Source organism: Anguilla anguilla, chromosome 9 (assembly GCF_013347855.1).
Source record: "Anguilla anguilla isolate fAngAng1 chromosome 9, fAngAng1.pri, whole genome shotgun sequence".
Lineage (NCBI taxonomy): Eukaryota > Metazoa > Chordata > Actinopteri > Anguilliformes > Anguillidae > Anguilla > Anguilla anguilla.
Genome location: NC_049209.1, coordinates 25,502,560 through 25,512,025, shown reverse-complemented (window position 1 = coordinate 25,512,025; position 9,466 = coordinate 25,502,560).

The window sequence follows — 9,466 nt, the reverse complement described above, 5'->3', positions numbered from 1 at the left end:
AAAAAGTAAATGGACAAATTTACTGGCACCAATTTTCCCACTAAATTGACGTTTATATGACATAGAATAACCTCCAAAGAGGTACTGTGACATCACAAATGGGGCAGGGCCAGAGTGGAATGCAGAAAGAAAATTTCAAACATTAGAGGGCAGTACCAAGATGCTTTTCTACTAGATTTCTCCGCATTAAATGTCCAAATCCAGAGCCGTATAAAGAGCCGTATACTGTATACGCGTTAACACATATAACAAAATACATAGCAAAATGCGTCTGTAGGGGCTCCAGTCATAAAAAAATGCATGACAAAATGGTTAGGGAAAGTAATCATAAGTACTTATCTGTCACAGGAGTCCTCAATAACCTTGAATGGTGATCCATTTTGTGAATAAATTTGTTCTCTGATGAAACAATATCTTTGTTGGCAGACGGCTCCTTCGGACAATCTCTGTTATCAACACTGCTATCTAGCATAATTAGCAAGCATAGCGTAGCTCGACCTGTGTAACGTTACTTGTTGCTCCACAGGGAAAGACCGTTTATCACTGCATACAACTTGGTTTACTCCAAAAGTCAGTTCGGAAACTTTGTATTAAAATAACTCCTCATTTACAGATGCCCATAAACCCCAATCGTCGAACTTCCCTGCGTCAGTCAAATCAAAATAACCAACGTGACACGTCATCGCATCGCGCATCCCGGTGAAATTACACGATGAAAAAAGCGAACCCCTCTCGCAATTTTTTTCCTCGACTTGCAGTTTTTGCCAATTCCCGCAATTTTACCACAAAAAAATCACATAAAACTTTGCAAATTGCATCGCAATTTTTGAGAAAAGCCGCTGCAAAATCAAGCATTTTTGATCACAACGATCACAAAAAAACTCAGCGAAATCCTGGAGGGACTCATTTTCTATATCACAACTCTCATTATTACAGTAGGCTACCAACCAGCAGGAGGTGCTGCAACTCCCTCAGCACCCCTACATCTCGCACCTATGGCCATAGTTAGTTCCCTGGTCTTCATGATGGTATGCCTTCTAACTCCAAATGCAATCTCCACAGATGAAAACAAAGGATAAAACACTCAATGCTCTTTTGTGCCAGAATCCATGCAAAAGGAAACTCCTGAGCAACAGTCAACACCTGTCAGTCATCAGTTAACTATTTGCATATTGTCTACAATAGTATATAGTACAACGATGGGAATTGTACATAGTGAGCATATTACATTTTACAGTTTGCTACTTGATGAATTTGTAATGCATCTTAATATAGGCTAAATCATAAACAATACCTTCCCTATTTTTCCATGTATCAACACATGTGACTGTAAGGGTTTGGTGGTCCGGGACATTTTGAATCAATATTAATTAATATTTGGCTGATTAAAGACTATTCCAGAGGGCTGAGGCAGGTGAAATTTGCAGGGTAAAGGCTGCCCAGGGGATGCGCAGTAGCAGTGCAGTAATTGGGCCCTGCTGCATCATTAAGCACTGCTTGATACAGCCATGCAAAACTCAAGGTCTTTCGGGTTCATGGGGGTAACATCTGATTGAGACTGTAATTATTTCACAATGAAAAAAAAGCTGCAGTGCAGTGGTTATTTAATTTAAAACAAAACAAGTCGTGTTGATTTGAGACTAGATGCAAGAAGCTTTTTAATATTTTACAGGCTATTACTATTTAATATATATGCATTATAGCGATATTGCTTTCATTGAAAGCGGTGGTTCTGACAAAAATGATCAAATATACAATCCACCCATAAAAAATCCAAAGCACACACATTTTTCCAACCAACGTTAAAAAAACCAAAAACAAGCCCAACCGTTTAGCCTAATGTACATAAACTTGCCTGTATTTTAGGGAGAAAATGTGTCCCCTCTCAATTTCAAACTTACTCCTATGCCCATGATCGAGATGCACATTTCTAAATTTTGAATAAATTGGCAATAATATTAGTCCATTTGCATTAATGATTTAAAAAATTAAAAATTTAGCTCACTTTAAAACTAGGCTACTTTGAGATCAAGAGGATGTCACCTCTCAGTGGGTTTAATGCAGTTAATGCACTGGGGCTGCATAAGGTTAAATTACTGGCACAGATATGAAGCATGCAAGGAGGAAGGCCCTATGGGGCCAATGGTCATTTGTTGGCATTTTGTAAGGCCACAAGTTTGGCTCCTGCTCTCTCTCTCTCTCCCTCTCTCTCTCTCTCTCTGAAACACATGTACACACACAAGTTCTCTGGTAACAGGGCGCCGTCCCGATCTGCCAACTTGTGAATTAGCCTTCATGATGTGATTGCAATCAGATATACATTAACATTTCACTGGCTAAAGGCAAGGATTGATGAGTGTGCGTTCGGGTAAGATAATGTGATTTATAAGCAAGGCCTAGATATCTGTGTGACCTTTCATAAACAGATTATTGCTCTTTTTAGGCTTTTAAAAATCTTTACACAGCAGTCTTGTTGGATGACCGTCAGCTATGCTGGCTCCCTCGCCAACAGGCCTGGTCTTTTGTGTTATGAAGTGGAAGGTCATTTCACAGGGCATTACTCTTTTACAGTGATGGCTTGGTGTAGCAGGCGATAGGGAATCCAGTATGTTAGTGACACTAACATTGAAAACTACAGAGAGAATTGCCGTGATCTTATGTAATATCTCTTATTATTGGATAATAACATGCTACTAAGGACATGCTGCTTAGTAGTTACATAGCTGCATAGTATTTTGAGTAACTTTTTATTAGTTCATTAGCCACAAAACATTGACAGAAAACGAAGGTATGGAAAATGGAAAAAAGGTATAGCAAATGGCAAAAATTTAGATTTTTTTCAATCTCCAAATCAGATGTTCATCCACTATTTCCCCCCAGTTTCCTCCTCCATTTGCAATGCCCAGTTGCAACTGTAGGACTGTCTCGTTTCTGCCATGTCCTCTGTCAGTTTGGGAGGGTGAAGAGTGGTAAGGGCATCTTCTGAAAGGCAGCTGACTGTTTAGTTCCTACACGTTAGTTGCTGCTGCGCAGGTTGACTGTGCGGATGTTACGGGTGATGCAGCTGGTGCAGGTGGATTGTTATAACCCAAACATCCAGAGGAGTCACTAGTGAGCAATCAGGCACAGGATTTATGGTTGGGGGGGGGGAGGATTTTATAAAACGTAACATTAAAGTGCTCTGTCACTTAGGAAACATACACAATTTGTTTTTCACTTAATTAACTTTTCACGTCTGTTCATGAACTCTGCAATTTACAGCTGAAGATGTCTGTGTCCCCACCAGTGGTGGAACACGGATATGAGCAGGACTTCACAGGAGCAGGCATGCAGGAGGTATGTACTGTGAGATCTCCCGTGGTGCCAGTGAAACCAGTTCAGCTGTGGAACTCTCGTCATGGCTTCCTCTCTGTGAGAACTCCCTAAGTAAAGGCTGTGCGTTCACATCGCTCCACACGTGACGTTTCAGCATCTCTCTCCCAAGCGTAGACACAGATGTTAAGTGTCCGGGGTTAATATGTGGTTGACTGTCTCTCCTCAGCTCCAGTACCAGCCTTTTCCCATTCCTGCAGGGAGCCCATTACCAGCCACTGTCTGGTCTATCTTACCTCTCCAGCTGGATCGAGCAGGGACAGGCAGTCTGCCCACACAAACGTCTGCTAATCACTAGACTGGCCAGATTTAGGTACTTGAAATGCACAGAATTCTTGCAGCAGTAATGGGACAAACCCAGTTTGTTCTCAAAGCTCTTTCTGACTGCCGGCCTCTTCCACACTGAAATCAAAGGATCCCTGTAATATTGATAGCTGGGCTTTGATTGCTTGAATGCTGATTTCTGTCCCTGGTTACCCTACTGCATTTTCGCAGCTCTTAAATGTCCCCAATTTACCCTGACTGCGGCAGGCAATCTACTCACATTTACACAGAGAAAGGCTTTTTAACATGCACGCACACACACACACACACACACACACAGGCGCATTGAATCACTTGTAGAATCTGTTTCACACATAACTGCACCTACACAGATTTTTTTTTTTGCCTCTAAGCAAATCCTTGAGAGCCTAGCATTAATAAAGGCTCAGAGAAGCTGGGGTGATGATGGGAGGGAGGGTGGGGAGCGAGTCCCCTCACTCCCCACATGCACAAAACACACACACCCACCCCAACAGAAGCGCCAAAACCCAGCATCCTCAATCTCCCAGCACTACGCAAGACCATATGTGCAGTACACAGACATCCATTTCTTACAAATGCGGTTGCATGTCCTCCAAAAACAACACTCCAGTCCTTCTGTGAGCTCTGCTCAGCCTGCTGTCTGTCTTCTCAGTTCCCATAATACAGCACTGCGCTCCAGCTTCCACTGAGCAGGAGAACGTCCCCAACAACCCACAGTGCAAGATTTTTTTGCTCTTCAGAGCCACAGTCCTCTCTGAGCAAATGATGGAACAGATGAGGTTTGCAGCCGGGAAACAGAGGCCACTATCGCATTTGGGGGCCTGGCAGCTGACGTACCGTGTCTGACGCTTAGCAGCATCAGCGCAGACACGCTAGCAGATCTGGACCCTGAATAACACTCTGTCCTTGAAAAAATATCAATAGGGGAAAAAACACACCAGCCCTGACGAAAGACTGAAGGAAATGAAATGTAATTAGGAGTACCTCAGGGGGAAATTGAGTCATTTTAATTGCACCTTGAGAGATAATTACTGATGTCATCTGATATGTTGTTCGCAACAATTATTTTACATGTGATGCATTTATTTAGCATTTTATGTGTTTTGCATAAATATTAATGCAATGCAGCATGTAATTTGGACAACAATCCAATCATCTTGAAATGAAAGGCTCTCCATAAATGAACAAATGGGAAAAACATCTAATGCAAAAATAAGTATTTTGTCACATAATTATATGATCACATATGCTATATTTCTCCAACATAATAGATATTGCATATTTTTGCAGTTGATCTAGAAAGGCTTGAGGAACTTGAAAGGCTAAAGGAAATTAGGTTGTCTTGCGTCTTGTAATACAGCAGATTAATATTAAAAGGCAACTGAACGAATTAGTCATAAAATAATGCAATATATTGGTTTATTTATGCCATCTGGGATATGGTTCAATAACAATTTGAATTAATTTATTTTTAAATGATGCATTATTTATTTAGTTATACATGCCTAATCTTATGCTGTATAGTTGCTTCTGAAAAGGACCATAACAGTCTTATTTCATTTCTTATTAGCTCAATGAAGACATGCGATACAAATGAACAATAATAAGGCAACTATATAATATCATTTACATGCATAACTACAATGATTAAAATCACTTTTTAAAATATATTGATTATACACACTGAAGACAATGGTTGTCGCTGAACACATTTGGTCTTCTAAGCCATTAAGTTCTTAAAATGTAATATAAAGTAATAACAGCAACCATATTTCGCTGTCATTCAAACATTTAGGCACAGCACTCAGGAGTGCGTTATCTACTATCTACCCAGAGCGTCAGTGTGTACTTATCATTTAGCCAGAAGGCTCAGGAATGCAGCATAACGTCACTTAAAACACAAATATGTCCTCTGCATTATTATCCAAAGTATCTTATTGCTTGCCATAATATTTAATCAAAGCATAGAGTTGCCTGCCATTACATTTAGCCAAGGGATCTGCTGTATCATTTAGCTAAAACTCTTTGTGTAAAATAGGAGGCAGTATGAAAGGATCCTCACACTATAGCGGGCTCATCCCTATCCTGGCCCCTACCTGTGACCAATGGCTGCTAGTTCAAATTCAGCCTGGGAAGAGCTGATAATGTGACTTCCTTTACCTCACAGAGACCTGAGAACAAAAGCACTACACTCCACACTGGACTTCAAGCAGGGGGGAATGAGACATTTTCCGACACTTTTTTGTGCCCTGACACAGGGGACGACACTGCAGACAGCCAGTTCCAGGACCCATTTAGACAGCAACTTCTTCAGTGGGTTTGTATCCAAAGGGAATCAAATATCCTTACATTATCAGAGGTCTTTTTTCACACTTTATATTAATTCTTAGTTTAGATGAGGATGTAAAATAATCTTAAACTAAGACGATGTAGTTACCATAGTAAAGAAAATAGACAACATTATGGATGTTATTCTACTGTCCTTTGATTTTCTGTCAAGAGGTAGGTCTTCACACATTTTCTACACTGTACTCTGGCATTGGAGATGTTTATTTAAATGATTTTTAAACATGCATCTTGGATCTTGAAGCATGCAAAATGAACCAATCCAATATATGCACACAAAAAAGAGGAAAAAATGCAGCGGTGCGAAGTGTGAGCCAACCTTTCAATTTATCAACTAGCAGCAATAACATCAGTTGTGGAAAAAAGAAATTCACACATACTGGGTCTTGTGCGCTCTCTTCTGGCAAAATCAAGAAGTGCCAGGGCTACCATCTTTGTGACACTGTGCTGGACGGTTCCTACTTCTTCATTCTGGGGAACTGAAAAGCTGCTGTGTGCTCAAATGTTTTTGTTTTTTTTAAAATAATTGTTTCAACACATAAATCCAAATTTAGTATTCCTCCCAGTCAAAATGATTAAATAAAAGCTGGTCTTCAGGCAAACCTTTACTAACCAAGTATCTAAAGTGCCGAGGAGGTCATTTTGAATTATGTTTTGGAATAAAAATATATTTATATTTGTGCCTGGGTGGTTTCACTGGTGATGATAAAGCATATAAAGGGAAAAGTGTAATAGTTTAGGGAGGCTCATCAATACAACCTCCTACACATTATTCCTGTATAGCCGCCTCACTACACAGACTTTTGCACCACATTATATTGCTGTTATTGAACACACTGTACAATAAACTGCATTCACTATAACCTGGCATTCCTTTATGATGGTTAACACTGCACACATAGCAGTTTCAGGGTCCTCACAGAAACATAGAACTCAGGATATCTGCAGCCCATAGTCACTTACCTATACACTAGTGCAATAGCCAGATACGCAATTGCCGCAATGCAGGCTACACATGCCAGAGGCACGTCCGTGTCTACCCAGATAGTGATCCATGTAGAGCCACACTACTAGTGGGTCATTAGTAGTCTCCTTCTATGTAAAACTGTTAGCACGGAGGAAAGGTTAAGACATTATTTTGGAGTCAGATATCATTAAATTAATCCAGTAGCAGTCTTGGTAACACTATACACATTTCTTCGCCACTCAAATACTTCCACTGTTTGGTGTATCTGAGGGGTTTCTTACAAATATTAAGTACGAGAAGTCCACTTGAAATATATTCATCTCTGTGGCAGAGGCAGAATTTCCACTCAGCCTCTTCCATTTACATTTTATACTGCTAGAATGTCATTTTATTTCACATTCCTTTATGTCAAAGTTGCAGAGACTTTGAGAGGGTGAGGCAATTAAGGAAATAAATTCCCACTCCCACTCTTTGTCTCTCGCAGAACTTCCCCAATTCTAATAAGTCATGCTTGACACTTTCCCATTATCATACCATTCAAAAGGAAATGTCTAAAAATTCATCATATTTTTATAAAGTGCTATTCAAGCATTTTTCATTTTTATGCGTTGATGCATGAGCAAATTAAATTGTTATGCATCACTGTAGCAATGAGAGGTTTTGAAATGAAAAATCAGTCTTTGGAAGGTCCTGGAGGAAGTATATTACAGTTAGTTATGTAACAACTTATGAAAATGCAGAGTATTGTGGACGCTCAACATGAAATGGTCACCTATGGTGATACTGTTGTCCTAACATGAGCTAATTATCACTTATCATGTGCCAGGCTGACTTTATGATAGAGACCTGAGGAGTAATACAGGCCCTGGTACGATACATTATTAGAATGGATCAGATGATAAGTAGATTAGCAACCAAATGCTAATTGTGCCGAATCTCTGATAGGTGTGGTACCCGTCACATATGTTAAGTTATCAAAATGAAATTTTTTTACTGTACTTCATTTCATCAAGGATAACAAGGATTTCATCTGGATAAATGCACGCTTTCTTCCTGCACCCTACTCCTTTTTCATGAATCACTGACTCTACTGCGCAGGCCAACAGAATGGGTGACAGCAGTCACAGTTCACAGTTATGTCTGGGAAAAGCTTGCCGGATCTGGAGTCCAACACACCATCTGCAATCTTTTTCTCTTGAATTAAACCATTTTATTCAGAAGCCATTTATTTTTTTCCCTTTTCTGCTAATTAAAGATATTTTTTAACTCCCTCTTTCTTTGTGAGAGACACCAGTACAAACTACTCTGCCTCGCAGCTTGGTGAATAAAACATCCATGCAAAAAAAAAACTACAACCACCACAGTGGAGAAGCTTGAAAAGTTTCTTGAATTATCATTAATTCATTATCAAATGAAAAGGTGCCCCCCACACATTCACAACCTCCAGTTCTTAATTGCCCAGTATGAGGTAGCTCTTTCTTTAATTTGAAATCCTTTATTTGATTTATGACAGCATTGGCCCACATTGATCATGGATTCACAGCTGACTTCCTGTTCTACCCATATGTACACATCACCGTGACACAAAAACTCCCCCTGCAGGGCTGGTTGTAGGCATAGGCAACATACGCAGTCACCTAGGCCTAGGGAAATCGCTATCTCTAGCACACTTTCCCATTACAGCCCTTTTAATACATATTTCCCCCATTTTAAGAGGACAAAAAGTAATTAGACAATTTAGCATGATCCTAGCATTGTCATATTTAGTACTTGATTATAAATCCTTTGCATTCACAGGCTGCCGAAGTCTGCGACATCACCAGACACTGGAATACTTGCTGGTGATGCTTTGCCAGGCTTGTACTGCAGCCAATCTTCAGTTCCTGTTTATTTCGGAGGCTTTTTGCCTTCAGTCTTGTCTTCAGCAAATTAAATGCATGTTCTGTTGGATTCAGGTCAAGTGACTTTTTGGCACTGGTGGTTGATTTAACAGTATGTTCTGGGTCATTGCACTGCTGCAAGGGGAGTGGTATCCCTTGAATCATTGTACTCCTATCTCATAGTCATTGTATTATTTCAAATCCAATGTCGTACAGTACAGACCCGAAACACCAAAAACTGTGTCACTGTCCAAATATTTATGGACTGCACTGTACATGCATGCAGACTGATGACGAACATGAGTCCTACAGTCATAACAAGTCCTCCCACTCTATTAATACTGGGTGGATGAAGATAGTCAAAGAAAGGTTCCCATGATTGATGGAAAGGTAAACACAACAAACCCAGTGCAATGTTCAACTGTATCTCTGACGAAAGTGCAGGTATTGTAGTGGTTTGCCATCATAGCTCTTCTGCAAATTTTCATTTTGAGAATGTAAAACATTTTATTGAATAGACTGCAAATATCCCCTCCTTATCCCTACAGAAACCAAAATGTGATTCATTTCAAATATGTAGTATAGCACCCCCAAA